The sequence below is a fragment of the Panulirus ornatus genome, chromosome 58 (genome assembly GCF_036320965.1).
Source record: "Panulirus ornatus isolate Po-2019 chromosome 58, ASM3632096v1, whole genome shotgun sequence".
Classification (NCBI taxonomy): domain Eukaryota; kingdom Metazoa; phylum Arthropoda; class Malacostraca; order Decapoda; family Palinuridae; genus Panulirus; species Panulirus ornatus.
This window is the reverse complement of record NC_092281.1, coordinates 36,356,492-36,376,495: the sequence shown is the minus strand read 5'-3', so window position 1 is coordinate 36,376,495 and position 20,004 is coordinate 36,356,492. Positions and strand designations below refer to the sequence as shown.

General features: G+C 40.2%; 1 non-coding gene across 1 annotated transcript; it reads right to left on the bottom strand.

The window, feature by feature from the left end:
- Window positions 1–14,589: 14,589 nt before the first annotated feature.
- On the bottom strand, window positions 14,590–14,661 carry TRNAV-CAC (transfer RNA valine (anticodon CAC)). Its single transcript has one exon. It is a non-coding gene; the product is annotated as a tRNA-Val (tRNA).
- Window positions 14,662–20,004: the final 5,343 nt, after the last annotated feature.

Here is a 20,004-nt window from a genome sequence, read left to right as displayed (position 1 = left end):
GTAGGGAGTGTGGGCTCCAGTGCCACTTGAGTGGGCGAGGTCACTTGGTCAGCATCAGTGGGACGGTGAGGTTTCACTTTTGCACAGCGACCGTTGACGGAGAGTGGTGTCACGTCGGCAAGAAGTGCCTTCTTGTAGGAGGCATAGCAGGAGTACTGGATGACGGCAATCCCGCGGTGGTTCTCGTAGTTCGTGTAGGACTGCATGTCGAAGCGAACGATGTCGCCGAACTGCTTGAAGAATTCCCAGACGTTCGACCTTGAGATTTTGTATGGAACGTTGACGACCCTGATGGTATACCGCTGCAGGACGGTTTTGAGAACCCCTTGCAACTGCTCGTTGGTGGGCACGATGACATGTATGTCGTCATCATCGCAGCCCAACTCATCTATATGTGGGAGTCGGGTCTCGTGTGGTGGACGGTCCAGCAAATCACCCTCATCTTGGAAAGGCAGGTAGGCCTGGTCAAGGAGGGCGACCCAGAGCACCTCCTGGTGCTCGACCACCTCCACAACTGAGCTTTTTGCAAAAACTTCCATGTTGAAGATACTATGATCACGTTGTGCACTTTACGAAGTAACCTCGGTTATCCTTGTACGTCCACAAATATAGTGAGTCATTGATATGGAAAAATATAGTAAGGTACCCCCATGCTCTAATATCCCACATAGCAACAAAAGCATAGTCGACTTCGGCGATTTTAAATGTAGAGACCATCTAAAATATTGTAGGTGGATTAATGGTTGTTACATGGTGACCAGGGGTACAGGTGGATGGGACAGACTGGATATAGTGAAGATGGATAGATGGGATAGACAGGGTATAGTGAATATCCATAGATGGGACAGACTGGGTACAGTGAAGATTGATAGATGGGACAGACAGGGTATAGTGAGTATCCATAGATGGGAGAGACAGGGTGTAGTGAAAATGCATACATGGGACTGACAGGGTACAGTGAAGATTCGTAGATGGGACAGACAAGGTATAGTGAAGATCCATAGATGGGACAGACAGGATATAGTGAAGATGTGTAGATGGGACACATATTATAATGAATTGATTGATGGGACAGACAGGGTATAGTGAAGATCCATAGATGGGACAGGCTGGGTGCTGGGTATAGTGAAGATCCATAGATGGGACAGAGGGTATAGTGAAGATATGTAGACGGGACACACGTTATAATGAATTGATTGATGGGACAGACAGGGTATAGTGAAGATCCATAGATGGGACAGGCTGGGTATAGTGAAGATCTATAGATGGGACAGAGGGTATAGTGAAGATGTGTAGATGGGACACACATTATAATGAATTGATTGATGGGACAGACAGGGTATACTGAAGATCCATAGATGGGACAAGCTGAGTATAGTGAAGATCTATAGATGGGACAGAGGGTATAGTGAAGATGTGTAGATGGGACACACATTATAATGAATTGATTGATGGGACAGACAGGGTATAGTGAAGATTGATAGATGGGACAGGCTGGGTATAGTGAAGATCCATAGATGGGATAGATGGTATAGTGAAGATATGTAGACAGGACACATTATAATGAATTGATTGATGGGACAGACAGGGTATAGTGAAGACTCACGGATGGAACAGGCTGGGTATAGTGAAGATCCATAGATGGGACAGAGGGTATACTGAAAATGTGTAGATGGGACACACATTATAATGAATTGATTGATGGGACAGACAGGGTACAGTGAAGATCGATAGACGGGACAGACAGGGCATAGAGAAGATCCATAGATGGGACAGGCTCGGTAGAGTGAAGATCGATAGATAGGACAGACAGGGTATAGTGAAGATCGATAGATGGGACAGACAGGTTATAGTGAAGATCGATAGATAGGACAGACAGGGTATAGTGAAGATCGATAGATGGGGACAGACAAGTTATAGAGAAGATCGATAGATGGGGACAGACAGAGTGTAATGAAAATAAATAGATGGGACAGATTGGTTATAGTGATGGATAGATGGGACAGACTGGGTATATTGGTGATCGATAGATGGAAATGTTGGCACAAACAAACAATGGCCAGGTGGTCCTAAGTAGCAGTTCTCTGTTACTTGCAGGCCAGAACTTAATGATGGTGAGAGATAATGGTGTCTCCCTCTGTAGTGAACATGATGGTGAGAGATAATGGTGTCCCCCTCTGTAGTGAACATGATGGTGAGAGAAAATAGCGTCTCCCTCTGTAGTGAACATGACGGTAAGAGATAATGGCGTCTCCCTCTGTAGTGAACATGATGGTGAGAGATAATGGTGTCTCCCTCTGTAGTGAACATGATGGTGAGAGATAATGGTGTCTCTCTCTGTAGTGAACATGACGGTAAGAGATAATGGTGTCTCTCTCTGTAGTGAACATGATGGTGAGAGATAATGGTGTCTCTCTCTGTACTGAACATGACGGTGAGAGATAATGGTGTCTGTGATTCGGTACGTAGAACTCACATGAGATTAATCAGATATATGATTATGAGCAGAAAAAGATGTTATCTATGTGTGATATGCAAGAGGAGGAAAATTACTCCCACACATCACATTTTACACACATTTCCACAGGACAAAGAGAGGTAAGGGGTATTGTTGTGATGGAATTGGTAAGACATTCATAAATATAAACGTAGGATGGGATAAATCTAAGACAAGTAGATAACAAACAACCACATTTTTCAACAAACTCAACAAAGACAAAGGCGAATTTTTAGATATCAAGAAGTACATACCATATTTCCCCAATACCTACAGTTTTGTAATCAAAGAAAAAAATATTCTTGAGCTTACTTATTGACGAGTCACTTATGTTAGTTAACTTTGTTTTCAAGCTCATTATTGTTAGAGTATTTCCCATCATCTCTTATCTGCATAATTACTTCATCAGGATCATTAGGCTTACGTGGACCAATTACAGGTTATGTATGTAAATATGTTGCTTTAATGTTAAAGAATGAAATATGTCCTGGTTGATATGGCATGATTGTTGATGAAACCGTCCAGTTGATTTGGTCCCTAACATTGTGTTTAATGTTACCTATATATGTTATTGCTCATAGTTGTCTCAAGTCGTGCGTACAATACTTTATCCTTGGGAAAAACATGAAAAACAAGTTTTGGATTATTTTCTTTTTTCTTTTTTCAAACTGGAAACTCGCTGTAAAGTTCTCGTCAACAAACAGACAGCTAGACAGCACAAGGGTAATTAGTACCACCAGCTGTTGACAACGTGCACAATTAAGCCGCCATTGCTCACGCGAGATTACTCCTGCTTTCCTGTCTTTCTTATATAGTCTTTGCATCACTACGTAAACACACACACACACACACACACACACACACACACACACACACCATTATATTTCCACTACAAGCTACATTACATTCTCCACTAGAGGCAATTCTGCCCAGTGTACACCCTCTACCGTAACCTGCCATCTTCACTATGTTGGTGTTTCATCTTCATTACACTAGTTCTTCAACTTCACTATGTTAATGTATCATCTAGGATATCAAATCAATGAGGAAACGAGAGTCGACTATATTTTTGTGTGGCTTCACTATATTTTTGCAAGTGCTGGTCTATGAAAGTTTACTTCGTCAAGTAAATCACTCATCTCACCAGATCGCAGAAATGACTCACGTCCGCGCTGCCCATCGGTACCCTGGCAAGGAATCCTTCCTTGAATTTTTCGAGGCTCACATCCAGCAAACCGGGGCTGTTAAAGATTGTATAAGCCGAACTGAGCTATATTTGCGATACTGTGAATTCTGCGAAGGGTTCGGGTACGAGAAAGCTGCCGTCCTGAACGTCGGGAGAACACTGGGACGGTGGGGCATCAAGGCAGATCGCAGACTTGGAGGACGCAACGGCCGCCACCAGGAGTACGCCTACACCAGAATTGCCTGGTTGTCCAGCAGTGAGGGCCTGGCCCAGGGAGGAAAGCGGTGCCTTCCAGAATGCCAAAGGCCTTCCAGGAAGAGATCACGTCTGGATATCGAACCCGTGCACGAGAGAGTAGTGGTGAAGATCCAGACTCGGCATCAAGATGATGATGACCTGTGCGAAGGCGGACCCAGCAAGGAAACTGGTGTAGTTGACACAGGAGCAGCCGCCATCCCCATCAATGTTTCTTTGGCTCCCACCAAACAACGGGGCAAAGTGATGCCTACCACTGAATTGGTGACCTTGATCCCCTACTTCTATGGGGATGAATCAGGCCTGGTGGATCCCGACGTACTCGTACTGGTCGTCGATGAAGACCCTGATGTGTCCGTCGCTGCGACTGGAGGATCAGCAGCACTTGCAGCAGCAGCCGACCCTAAAGCTGAAGCGGCCGTGTTGAAGATTAAAGTCCACACCACCAACATTCATCCCTGAAATTCCTTGAACCTTAAGTACCCGTCGTTGAGATTGGAGAATCTCTTCCTTCTCCAGCAGTCGACCCTGTTATACCCGGTCCTCAGAAGACACTTCCTATGGCAAAAGTTCTCATTCAGTTGCAAATTATTGTCAAACTATTGTGCGGATGAAGCGGTTATCATAAAGGATTAAATCCTTAGGAAAAGTTCCTACCATTTATCAGTCCCATCTACTGGGATGAAAAAAAAAAAATAAAAAAGATACGTCCATTCTGTTGGGGGCCATAAACATGCCCCAAATGGACCCTAAATCGAACTGCTGACCTCCTAGTGGTAGGGTTCGGGCAACTTTGAGGGAACATTAACCCTCAAAGGCTAACAGCAGTCGCACAAAAGCAATAAAAATTAATCATTTTTAGTCATTTACAATAATCACAAACGATGGTTATAGCCTCGCCCACTTATCATCTCATTCGCTGTGAACGAAATCATAGGCGACTCTGATTCCGCCTACATCTATCAAGTTTACCTATTTATTCAACCATCTATCTATCTGTCTATCGTCCTTGTTTAAAGATTTTCTGTATCATGTAAATCTCAGCCATTGAAATGTCCTGAGATCAATGTCGTAGTTAACAAATGAATTCTAGTTTGGACTGATATAGCCCCGTTTTTGCGCCTTCCTTCACCATTTGTCCACCATTTATTTCCCCGTAAGGATTTACGAACTAACTTCAGAGTTGTATTACAAATATATGAAACATGTCACCAACTCACTGTTTTGTGAATATTTCTTGCTATATTACATCTGTCAGTTTCTAACTGCAATCATCGGATGAATTTCTTTATATATTTTGCTGCTGTTTCAGTTCCTTCATGACAATAATAAACCAGACCTTGTTTTCATCATGTAACATGCAGTTCAAGAAGAAAGTCTATAGATGAGAAAAATCCAGTTGCATAGATTTAATTAATTAGATTACACGCAGAATTTTAGGCCTTCTTGAACAACACCATTTCAGACGTAATGGTTGCTCGAACATCGGCCGTTGAGATAAAGAAAAACAAAAAAATGTTTAGTAAAACTATATCAGTACAAATCCAATACATCGTATGTACTAACATGAAAGATAATATATAGTCTGTATTGATATCAAAGACAATATAGGCAGCAAGTATGAATTTTTCCTGGGGATAGGGGAGAAAGAATACTTCCCACACACTCCTCACGTGTCGCAGAAGGCGACTAAAGGAGACGGGAGAGAGGGGCTGGAAACCCTCCCCTCCTTGTATCTTAACTTTTTAAAATGGGAAACAGAAGAAGGAGTCACGCGGAAAGTGCTCATCCCCCACGAAGGCCCAGGCTGAGGTGTTTAAATGTGCGTTGATGTAACTAAGATGAGAAAAAAGGAGAGATAGGAAGTATGTTTGAGGAAAGGAACCTGGATGTTTTGGCTCTGAGTGAAACGAAGCTCAAGAGTAAAGGGGAAGAGTGGTTTGGGAATGTCTTGGGAGTAAAGTCAGGGGGTAGTAAGAGGACAAGAGCAAGGGAAGGAGTAGCACTACTCCTGAAACAGGAGTTGTGGGAGTCTGAGATAGAGTGTAAGAAAGTAAAGTCTAGATTGATATGGGTAAAACTGAAAGTGGATGGAGAGAGATGGGTGATTATTGGTGCATATGCACCTGGGCAACACCACCACCACAACCACCAACACCACCACCATCACCAACACCACCACCACCAACATCACCACCACCACCACCATCACCACCACCACCACCATCACCAACACCACCACCACCACCACCTACACCCTCAACCACCACCACAAAAAAAAAGTCAAAACATTTGTGAACTTCGCAACCAGGTGCGTGCAGAAGTCTTCTTAACTGGCTCTCCCCTTTCTTCAAGAACCTCATTAGTTCCTTGTTACTTATGTAAACATTCTGTTTAACATTATATCATAAGAAAACAGAAAGTAGAACCAAGAGAGGTATCCTAAATATATCTTTCTCTTACGCCTCCGAGACTATTTTCATCGTATTATCAAATCTCTTGCAGATATGCTGTCCACAGTGCTTAGTATAACAATAACAACAGATACTAATGGCAGAACATGATGGTAAAAGACAAGTGAAAATGATCATAAATGTGAGAGATTCGCTTGGTGCGGGGAACGTAGTGACCCCGTCCAATATATGGTAGTAATGGTCACGCCCGTTCATGCTTCAGATCAAAGACATTGGTCACCTTAAGTGTGGGAGCCAACCTGACTACACGGCTCCCTTTTCTGATGCCCGCAGGAGCAGACCTATGGGGAAAATATGCATTATATCAAGAGTGAATGAGAAGATAAGAACTACTCAGAACTGACGACCTATGAATTTATGGACATTTTGTTGTTATTGTGGGTTGCTGGCGAAGTACACAAACTTTTCTTGTGTTTAAAGTGGGTTTGAGAGCCTCTAGTGATACACACATTCTATTGTACTACTGAAGTATGGGTTGGTACGTCTATAGTCTTCCTGCTTATCAAATTTATGTAAATATCTCCTTTTGTCACGTAAAACTGCAGGCTCCCAAACCCCTACACTTTCCATGTTAGTGAAACGTACACTGGAAAGCCCGCAGACATTTATATAACCGCGAAAGGCAGGCAGCCAGCTTAAAAAGCTGGCAGACAAGTGACACAGCAGGGAAGCAGGCAAAAAGGAAATTTGACAAAAGGGCAGGCAGGCAGACATGCAGAAAAAGGCAGGAAGGCAAGCAATCAGGTGGACAAACGCAGGCAAGCAGGCAATGAAAAAACAGGGACGCAGGCAATCAACCAAAAAGGCAGGTAGACAAGAAAGAAAATAAACAAAAACGCAGGCAAGCAGACAGGCAAGAAAAGAAAAGAAAAAAACAAGCAAGCATACAATGGTGTCTTAGTAACACCTCTTCTTTATATATCAACTGACCGTTGTACGTCATCTATCTCGTTCTTGCATCTCCCCTGACGACGTGATCATTACACAAAAGTGCACTTGGGAATTTTTATTCATATATATATATATATATATATATATTGGAAAGGATCAATATTTTGTGCGTAATCAAGACATTCCTATGAGTCCACGGGGAAAATGAAACACGATAAGTTCCCAAGCGTACTTTCGTGTTATAATCACATCATCAGGGGAGACAAGAGAGACAGAAATATAACAGTCAGTTGATATACAACGAAGAAACGTAGCTAGGACGCTATTTGGTAAACATGCGATTGTCCAAGACAGACTTATCATGTTTCATTTTCCCCGTGGACTCATTAATACATACATATATATATATATATATATATATATATATATATATATATATATATATATATATATATATATATATATATATATATATATATATATATATATATATATATATATATATATCATCCCTGGGGGATAGGGGAGAAAGAATACTTCCCACGCATTCCCTGCGTGTCGTAGAAGGCGACTAAAAGGGAAGGGAGCGGAGGGCTGGAAATCCTCCCCTCTCAGTTTTTTTTTTTTAATTTTCCAAAGGAAGGGACAAAGGGGAGGGGGCAGGTGAGGATATTCCCTCTGAGGTCCAGTCCTCTCTTCTTAACACAACCTCGCTAATGCGGGAGATGGCGAATAGTAAGAAAAAAGAATATATATATATTTATATATATATATATATATATATATATATATATATATATATATATATATATATATATATATATATATATATATATATATATATATATATATATATTTTTTTTTTTTTTTTTTATACTTTGTCGCTGTCTCCCGCGTTTGCGAGGTAGCGCAAGGAAACAGACGAAAGAAATGGCCCAACCCCCCCCCCCCATACACATGTACATACACACGTCCACACACGCAAATATACATACCTACACAGCTTTCCATGGTTTACCCCAGACGCTTCACATGCCTTGATTCAATCCACTGACAGCACGTCAACCCCTGTATACCACATGATTCCAATTCACTCTATTCCTTGCCCTCCTTTCACCCTCCTGCATGTTCAGGCCCCGATCACACAAAATCTTTTTCACTCCATCTTTCCACCTCCAATTTGGTCTCCCTCTTCTCCTCGTTCCCTCCACCTCCGACACATATATCCTCTTGGTCAATCTCTCCTCACTCATTCTCTCCATGTGCCCAAACCATTTCAAAACACCCTCTTCTGCTCTCTCAACCACGCTCTTTTTATTTCCACACATCTCTCTTACCCTTACGTTACTTACTCGATCAAACCACCTCACACCACACATTGTCCTCAAACATCTCATTTCCAGCACATCCATCCTCCTGCGCACATCTCTATCCATAGCCCACGCCTCGCAACCATACAACATTGTTGGAACCACTATTCCCTCAAACATACCCATTTTTGCTTTCCGAGATAATGTTCTCGACTTCCACACATTTTTCAAGGCTCCCAAAATTTTCGCCCCCTCCCCCACCCTATAATCCACTTCCGCTTCCATGGTTCCATCCGCTGACAGATCCACTCCCAGATATCTAAAACACTTCACTTCCTCCAGTTTTTCTCCATTCAAACTCACCTCCCAATTGACTTGACCCTCACCCCTACTGTACCTAATAACCTTGCTCTTATTCACATTTACTCTCAACTTTCTTCTTCCACACACTTTACCAAACTCAGTCACCAGCTTCTGCAGTTTCTCACAAGAATCAGCCACCAGCGCTGTATCATCAGCGAACAACAACTGACTCACTTCCCAAGCTCTCTCATCCCCAACAGACTTCATACTTGCCCCTCTTTCCAGGACTCTTGCATTTACCTCCCTTACAACCCCATCCATAAACAAATTAAACAACCATGGAGACATCACACACCCCTGCCGCAAACCTACATTCACTGAGAACCAATCACTTTCCTCTCTTCCTACACGTACACATGCCTTACATCCTCGATAAAAACTTTTCACTGCTTCTAACAACTTGCCTCCCACACCATATATTCTTAATACCTTCCACAGAGCATCTCTATCAACTCTATCATATGCCTTCTCCAGATCCATAAATGCTACATACAAATCCATTTGCTTTTCTAAGTATTTCTCACATACATTCTTCAAAGCAAACACCTGATCCACACATCCTCTACCACTTCTGAAATATATATATATATATATATATATATATATATATATATATATATATATATATATATATATATATATATATATATATATATATATATATATATATATATATATATATCCTCTACCACTTCTGAAATATATATATATATATATATATATATATATATATGAATCATATGACGACGTGGGACAAACACAAGTTCCTTTGATATGGTTAAAGCAGCTGGTGATTACTTCAAATGATGTTGAGGGAAAACAAAGAGAAATCTATGAGAATAACCTTTATTTTAATGAGCTATCAAGAATTAATCTTGAATATGATAAACTTATGTCGGAGTTTAGTGAAGCTTGGGATGAATCTATGATATTTTGTTTGGAAAACGCAGCTGATGGATTCTTCTCTGTTCCTGAAACAATAGGTAAATCATCTTGTCCCAAATGGTGCCGAACAACCCTGTATGAGTAACGACCCTATATGAGTGGCTCATAGAAGACGTCACTGCCTATCCAGCCAAGCCGAGCAGAGTTTTACGAAAGCGCGGATTGGCATATCAAAAGCGCGGCAAACGTTGCTGATATATTGCTATCAAAAGCGCGGCAAAATATTAAGTCAAAAGCGCGTTTTATCACTCACCTCTAAGTCCGATTGTTTATACGTTCATTAACGATCGTTCACCTCTTCCGTTAGCCAGATGATATCATCTGTTGCCCCCTGCTTACCACAGGGAGGTGGAAGTAGGACTTTTAAGCAGGAAAAATTATTCGGCAACATTGTTCGTACGCTTTGTATTTGAGGGGACTTCAGCCCAAAGCACTGGAGGATATCTTGACTCTGCTGTTACATAATTATCAACCAGATAGTCTGCAAAGCGAATACATCTTTCATCTTGAGGTGCCTCTGTCATTACTTCCTCGACAAAGCAATCTTCTACATCTGTTGGGTCAATGAAATGTAGACCGCTCAAGCCGAGTGGGAGAGCTATAACCAGGAGGCCACACCTGGGAAGGTGTCATCTGGTTCGTCCGGCTGGCCGGCGGTGGCAAGATTTGGCTGGAGTCAAGAACAAATACCTAACTAAGGCAGTTTACCCAGGCCACCTCCCCTGCCTGCCTGCCTGCCCGACCACACCTGGGAAACATAAGGAATAAGCGGAGATGCAGAACCTGCACCACGACAGAGGTGAGCTGTCTCCAGTCGCCATGGTAACTTGAGGAGAAAATGTTCGTGACCGGTGTTGGGAGGAGACCATATACTGTTCACCAGCCTTACGTATACAAGAGGTGTGGGGGCGGGTCGTTAACACAGCTCAGTAAACAATCAAGAGTGGTGGTTATAGGTAGTTAGCTAAGAGTTCAGTTGTAGCACTTAATCACCTGTTGTCACTGTTAGATTCGTGTGGTCCTCGACTAACCATCACTCGCTGTAGTTGTTAGAGTTGCCAGGTTACGGGCCCTTACCTGTAGACAGTCCGCTGTCTGATCTTGTCTTACAGGTCAAATATTGTTTAGAGACTCGTCAAGTACTTGTCTGGCTCGGTCTCTTATGATAAGGAGTCTGCAATATGTATGCAGGTATGTTTAGCGTTAAACTTTCTGGTTATTGACCGTCCGTTATCAAACCAGAATCTGTTACCTTACGGCAAAACATAAGAATCACGATATTTGCAACATGATAACATGTTTGACTTAATGACTATCAGCAGGTAAGGTCATCAAGACGCACCATACATACGTCAGACAGTAACATCAGTTGTATAACAGGATGTATATATGTTGGTGGATTTAAGGGCTATCACCTAAAGGTCATGAAGGCAGAATGTGAACCATAAGTTCAACATAAAATGATCATCCAGGTCCAGCAGGTAACTGGAATTCGTGAGGATTTTTGGAGGGTTTTCGTGTTGTTGTGAGGAAGAGAAAGAGAGAAAGAGATGGAGAGGAGGGAGGAGGGTAACAAGTCCTGGTGTTCAACCCAGGTGCTCCATTGTCAGTCAAGCCAAATATCCAGAGTAATAGTAAAGTGGGTTAGTTTTGGGGTTTTAGGTTCATCGACCGCCTGAGTCAGTAAGGTCAACAAGTTAGTCATAACCACCACTCAAATATTGTTAAACACCTTCACCTGTTGATGATGGCTGTACGGCCATACATACTCACTAAATATTTGACACATATACGTAATACTATTTTTCTTTTTTTCTTTTTTTTACTTTCCGCTCTATCAACTGCTGGGGTCATAACTGTGCTAAACGTCAAACTGTAACCACTATACAAATCATCCTGAACACATTTTCCAGGGGTTCAAGATCATTCTAAGACCATACACGTTCTCACTGCATATATGACCTTGTTCCTACGACCAATGTTTAAGTTTAACAGACAGCGACCTATGGAAGGTCATTAGGTCACTAATCCTTTATATGTTCCACTTTAAAGTTACCTAACAATCCTTTCCACGTATTATTGTTTAAATAGTTGGGACAGTGAAATATAGGAAGGTGTACGTTCAAGGAAGACATATGCAATGACAGACTTACGTACAGCGACGACAAGTAGGACAGACAAACCTGAGAAATGGTTGTTAGTGACGGTGTGAACAGCAGTATTATTATTACCACACATCACCAGCACACCTTTGATGGCGCTCCTACACCTTCGTATTATTATTACCACACATCACCAGCACACCTTTGATGGCGCTCCTACACCTTCGTATTATTATTACCACACATCACAAGCACACCTTTGATGTCGCTCCTACACCTTGGTGGCTGCTGCACTCCACACAGGAGCAGGGGATGATGGCACATATCTATGAAGCAAAAAGGTTTTCGATGAGACTGTGCTATTTCTTCCCTTCCCTGGTCGATGATACAGCCTTTCCCCAAGGTTACTTATCATTCCTGGTGTAACGACGTACGGGTTGAGCCCGGTAACACCTTCTGAATAATAGTATGTGACAGAGTGGAGTGACCAGGAAGAAAAGCGTGTTCTGCACCTCAATTGACTGATTATATGATAAGAATAAAGAGAATTACACACATAAATGTCACTTGCAAGGATCAAGCCAGAGATGAAGCATAGATAACTAGAAGGGTTAAGGAAACAAAAATTGTAAAATACCTTTACCCGGGATCAGTAGCACCTGTGGCAATGGACACACCTTTGTAATGCTTGATCACTTACAACTGATCAACTTTAATACGAAAGTCTTAGGTATTGTCCCTCAGGAAAACTTTTTATAAATATTTATAAAACACATATATATGTTAGATATACACTATCTCTAGAATATATCTTTACCTGGGACGTGTAACACGTGTGTGGATAGACACAGCTTTGTAATGCATGATCCATTACACTAAATTATATCTTCACTATACCCTCTTCTTCACTACACAGTTACTTCTACCATACCATTGTACTCTCTGATGTTCACTAAAAATAATTTCATCTTCACTACATAATCATTTCATATAAACTTTAATCTTTTATAACCCTTATCTCTACTACATTCGTATCTTCACTACATTTGTATCTTCACTACAACCTATCTTGACAATATCCTTATCATCACTATACTCTTCTTCACTACACTCTCATCTTAACATCATCTTTCTGTTTACCGAACTTAGTTCAAAGTCTGACTTGAACGTAGCTTTGTAAAGTTTGTGTTCCTCATTGTGTTACCCCCTTATTATCATTGTAAAGGCAATTGTCACCTCTCCCTAAACCCTCATCGTCACAACACTCTCATCATTATCATTACTTCTTGATGTTCAATACAAAATTTTAACATATACATTTATCTTCACTGCAGAATAATTTTCATTGCACCTTAATCTTCATTACTCCTTGTTTCAGCTACATCCGTATCTTCCATTCATTCTTATATCTTATATTAGTTACATCTTTACAATATCTTTATATCTTCTCTGTTCCGTCTTTTGAAAAATTGAAAATGAGAGTAAAGGATTTCCGGCCTTCTGCTCCCTACCCTTTTAGTCGCCTTGTACGACACGCAGGGAATACGTGGCAAGTATACTTTCTTCCCTATCCCCAGGGATAACAGCATCTGGTGTTCCCAGACGGTCACCCATCCAAGTACTGACCAGACCCAACGTTGCTTAACTTGACTGATCGAACGATATATATATATATATATATATATATATATATATATATATATATATATATATATATATATATATATATATATATATATATACACACACACAAGACTGAAAACAATGAATTTCCCAAATAAGAAATGGAGGCGCCGGGGTTTGAACCCGGGTCCTCTCGCAAGCCAAGCGAGTGCTCTACCACTGAGCTACGCCCCCAAGAACATATTTTGTGACATAGTATTATATGAAGTACTGAGATTACAACGGCAAAATAGTGTTTGACCGACCGTTGCCGACTTGCCGGCAAAATAACTACAGGGTAAATCTCCATGTTGCTGTCGTGTTTTCCTCTCAATTTTCCACAAAGAAATGAGCTTTACTTTTTTATTGTCGTTGCAATAGAATGGAACTAAGTAATAGACTGGAACTAAGCAATAGACTGGAACTAAGCAATAGACTGGAACTAAGCAATAGACCGGAACTAAACAATAGAATAGAACTAAGCAATAGACTGGTACTAAGCAATAGACTGGAACTAAGCAATAGACTGGAACTAAGCAATAGACTGGTACTAAACAATAGACTGGAACTAAGCAATAGACTGGAACTAAGCAATAGACTGGAACTAAGCTGACCTGGTATGAGGTCAGAGCCTCATTATCATCCCTGCTAACTACCGGAAGCAGATTAAGTCGTTCCACAACCGATGTCCGGCCCATGTTAACTCTGATGTGCCCAGCAGTTGGAGGAGGATCGCCAGAAGCTTCTGGAAGATTTCAAGGACGTCTTGGTGGACCTGACCCTTTCAGATAAGGTCGAAAACCTCAATTCATTGTGAAGATCTTCGCTATAACGTTGGACGAACATACTGAATGTTGCACACATGTGATGCGGACAAAATGAAACAAGAAAAAGACAAAAAATATGTCTGGTGTGGGTCTCGAACCCACGACCTTGAGTGTGTGAGACTCACGCTCTACCACTGAGCTAACCAGACAATAGAAAAATACTTCTGTTTCTTCAATTTGAATTAATGAAAATCTTTGCGAGGCAGCGTTAAGAGAAGAGAGATGTCTTTGACGAAATTTACTTGCTTGGCTTGAGTGTGTGAGACTCACGCTCTACCACTGAGCTAACCAGACAATAGAAAAATACGTCTGTTTCTTCAATTTGAATTAATGAAAATCTTTGCGAGGCAGCGTTAAGAGAAGAGAGTTGTCTTTGACGAAATTTACTTGCTTGGCTTGTTCTTCTGCTCCTCATTATCGAAAGTAAACATAGTGAAGGATATGTCTATCTATCTATCTATCTATATATATATATATTGGAAAGGATCGCAATTTTGCACGTGATCAAGTATATTCTTATGAGTCCACGGGGAAAATAAACACGTAAGTTCCCAAGTGCACTTTCGTGTAAAACTCACATCATCAGGGAAGACACAAGAGAGAAATATAACAGTCAGTTGATATACAACGAAGAAACGTAGCTAGGACGCCATATGGTAAACATGTGATTGTCCAAGACAGACAACAAGCGTATCATAAACTTATTTTGTGGACAAGAAGGTGAATTGTTTACAAATTTTATCAACATTAAAGTTATCCAATTTGTATAGACCATCACTAATATTAAGATTATAATTCTTTGTGTATTCAGTAATAGAAGATTCAATTATATTTTTCGTGGTACTTGAGTTAGAGTTAAAAACTGAGATGGCATTATTAACTCTAATTCCAATATCACGAGAAATATCATTGAATCTTCTATCATTAAATACACAAAGAATTATAAACCTTAAAGCAACATGGCGGTCAAAAATAAGCTTTAGGAATGAAGTTTATGAATGGAATATCAGTGAGACGATCCAAATGACGAATGAATGAGAGCGTAGTCAACATACAATATAAAAGGACATATTATGAATGGCAGCCAGGCAAGTAACGGCCCAACTGAATGGAAGGATTTAAAAGTTCGCGTTATATGACGAATTTTGATAGATTATTCAAATTTCCATTCCAGTTATGAAACGTAATGGTTGTGTTCAGTTCTAGAGGCAAAGTTTAAAGATCTGTGTTTCAAAGATGAACCACAAAGGATATCGTTAAATTAACTGACATTAAAATTTGTCAATTAAATAAATCATTTTGTACAATAGCTGTAATTTGACAGAGTTAAAAGTTCGCAGTTTCATTACAATTCTAATTCAAAAGTTTGAGATTCAATGATGGTTTGCACAAGCTTAACGTACATTCAAGTTTTGTGTTTATATGACGTATCTTAAAGGACTCTGGTAAAATAACGCAGCTGGAAGGTTTACGTTCAAATGATGGTGTTTAAATGTTGATTGATGAATGGTAGATTTAAATGGATAGATTTTAAGTTCGCGTTTTCATGAGCGACCTTAAACCTTGTGGTTGAATGTCACAGTTTAAAGGTTGGTATGTACAATGTTGACCAGATGGCGGTAGTGTGTAGACACAGCCATACCAGGTCGTATTTATCATCATTAAAGTCACCTTCCTTACTTACTTATGGCGGCGATGAAATTCACTGGTTCTTGATTCTGCACCAATTAACCTATCAGATAATGGTACAATGTTTGCCTGGTGTTGCATATATCACGTCTGTTGTTGAAACACAAGAATGCCAGGTGACTTTGGGAGTGGATGATAATGTAAAGATCAATATAAATGTGGGAAATCTTGAACCGCCATCACCAGACACAACACATGTTTGGATCTGGCGGGGGGAGGGACTTGCCTGTGACGTCACGATGCCCCGCCTCCAGCCTGGCGCCGCTCTGTGTGTGTGTGTGTGTGTGTGTGTGTGTGTGTGTGTGTGTGTGTGATTAGTATTCATGTATTACGGGAGAGAGTTGTACACTCGTGTTGTTCCGTCCCTTAACCTTTACTATGTGTGCTCACACACACACACACACACACACACACACACACACATAACTTAGGATTTTATCCAGTATTTTCTTTAGACATATACCTTGTAGGTTGATTAGAAAAGATGAGGAAAAAAATATAAAAACATATACATATATTTCCACACGTGTAGATATATGTTATGCATTGAGATGTGGACAAAGAATTTCTTATATATTAACAAACGTGATTGAGGACTTAAAGAATCTAGTACAAACATAATGGTTATTGTGATAAATAATTCGTTTATGATAAATATGTACTGTGTTGCATTATAATGGTTGTTCAGTACCAAGGTCTGTAAGCCAGAATCCTTAAGACATGATAAAAACGTTTTAAAAACATAAACATTTATGATCATAAGGAACAGATTACATTAGCATGTTTGTATCTAACAGAAAATCAATTATAAGAGAGACCATTTAAGGCAGGAATATTTCATCTCTTAATAAAACATCTACATCTACGTCCTTTTCTTTCATCATTTCTTATGTTCACTTGTAATAAATGCCTCTTATCTAACATAAAAATTCTGTATAGGTATTTGATTAATGTTCTCCAACAACGCGTTGTATAACTCTTCGTTAGTGAAGTTCATTTCGTGTAATGGATCATGCATTACAAAATGTGTCTATCCACACAAGTGTTACACGTCCCAGGTAAAGATATATTCTAGAGATAGTGTATATCTAACATATATATGTGTTTTATAAATATTTATAAAAAGTTTTCCTGAGGGACAATACCTAAGACTTTCGTATTAAAGTTGATCAGTTGTAAGTGATCAAGCATTACAAAGGTGTGTCCATTGCCACAGGTGCTACTGATCCCGGGTCAAGGTATTTCACCATCTTTGTATCTTTAACCTTTCTAGTTATAGACGTTTCATCCCTGATTCCATCCTCACAATCGATGTATGTGGTTTGTGTTGTCTTAACATATCATTAGTCAGTTGAAGTGGAGAACATGCTTCTGAGCCTAGCCACTCTACTCTGTCTTCCACATGTTATTCAAGAGGTGTTACCGGATTCCGCCGATTCCGTAAGTGCTTACGTCATGAGAGGGCTTCTTTTTTTATAACTTTTGATGATTTATATTGTTTGGGTTATGTATTTGGTTTTGTGATGTTGATAAAATTGTTGAAATTCACATATCATATTCTTTATTTGTCATTTAATGAACTCTAGTTTATCAAACTTGATTGTTTGTTTGTTTTCTATATCAGTATACATTTTCTCTGATAAATACTTTAGTTTAATTCATAAATATTATTTCTAAGTAACACGCGGATAATTGTTTCATTAGTGTTCATCACAGTAAAATAAACAGGTCTATTTTTCAAAGTATACATAAAGGATCGTAGTAAAGTTTTGAAGAATATAAACTCATAACTTCTGTAAACCTTGTGCTGATAATAACTATATTACTTTTCTGTAGGCAATGTCGTTTTAATGAGTAAAAGCCGGATGAAAACCAACCTTGTAATATAAAATTTGATGGTATTATTTTTGGTTGTTGAAGATATTACTGATTTCTACATGTAAAACATTTATGTTATCTGCAAAATAGAAATCTTTATGTTAGATTTGTTAATTTTTCCGGTTTCACGTTACATACATTTCTGTACCCTGTGCTCCAGAAAAGTTATGGGATTTTATTCATTATCGTATTAGATAATTTGCTTAAATACAATGTCCCACGTACTTTCTTTAGAAATCCGGTAGCAATATACATTTTACATCTGGATTCTATGACAATCAATGATAGGTTCTCAGACTCAGTAAAGGTGTAATTATTTTTCTTGTATTGAGTCAAGTTTTCGTCCATCACAAAATACCGTAATGCTGTCTAAGGTTCTCTCCTGGGTCTACATTGCTGAACAACGTCAGTGTACAATGGCCAGTGATATTCACCGTAGACATATGTTTACACTGTGTACACATAGCAGGCAAACTACAGTATCATCTTAAGATGTGGAAATAAAACTATCAAGGCAGGAGAAGGATTTAGGTGTCATCATTAGTAGAGATGTAAAGCCAAGACAACAGTGTATTAATGTACGTAATAAGACTAACAGACACCTTGGTGTCATGTGTTAGTAGCAGGAATGAACAGGTAATATTACAGCTATAGTTAGTCACACACCACTTACATCATGACGTACAATATTGATCACTGTATTACAGTATGCATATCATTTCCTTGATACCAAGCATTAGAATCCTTCCAAATGAACACATTAAGATCATGAGAGTTTCCTTCTCTCACAGGTGGCAGGCAGGGTTAGTTATGTAAGAGGTATGTTTATTGATGTAATCTGTACCTTTACCTGGAATATCATCAACTTCTCACATCGTTACTGTAATACGTATAAACTTAGGTCAGTACAGCATATTGTCAAAGATCAACACCATTAGTCATGAAAAAGTAGAACTATCTATCCTCCTCTGACCTTTAATTTCTATGAACAAATTTCATTGTATATAAATAATGGAAGAGACAATTGGAGTTAAAGTAAATGTAATGATTCATTGATCATTTCCATTCATGGTAAAGACAGGTAGGGATTTTATGACTACATGAGACAAAGAGAAACTGTTACTAAGGTTGGAGTGTCTGACAATTATTTCAGATAATCGTAAAAAAATGAAAGAATTAATAAACATTCTTTTTCTTTTGTCTTATTTTTTCATGTTTGAAATATTTCATTCATTGATTTCAATCAGATTCGGTAAAAGTTGTGATGATTCAACATTGTGTTTGTAAAACGTCCACTGTGGATCTTCCTCCGTTCCTGAAATACTAAGATAACGACCTTGTGGACGCCGACCACAACACATCAACACCCCAGTCACAACCCCACGTGGTCACGCTGGCCTCAACCAGTCACAACCCCACGTGGTCATACTGGCCTTAACCAGTCACAACCCCACGTGGTCACGCTGGCCTCAACCAGTCACAACCCCATGTGGTCACGCTAGCCTCAACCAGTCACAACCCCATGTGGTCACGCTGTCCTCAACCAGTCACAAGCCCCACGTGGTCCCGCTGGCCTCAACCAGTCACAACCCCATGTGGTCACGCTGGCCTCAACCAGTCACAGCCCTACGTGGTCACGCTGGCCTCAACCAGTCACAGCCCCATATGGTCACGCTGGCCTCGGCCAGTCACAGCCCCATGTGGTCACGCTGGCCTCAACCAGTCACAACCCCACGTGGTCACTCTGGCCTTAACCAGTCACAACCCCACGTGGTCTCGCTGGCCTCAATCAGTTACAACCCCATGTGGTCACGCTGGCCTCAACTAGTCACAACCCTACGTGGTCACGCTAGCCTCAACCAGTCACAAGCCCCACGTGGTCACGCTGGCCTCAACAAGTCACAACCCTACGTGGTCATGCTGGC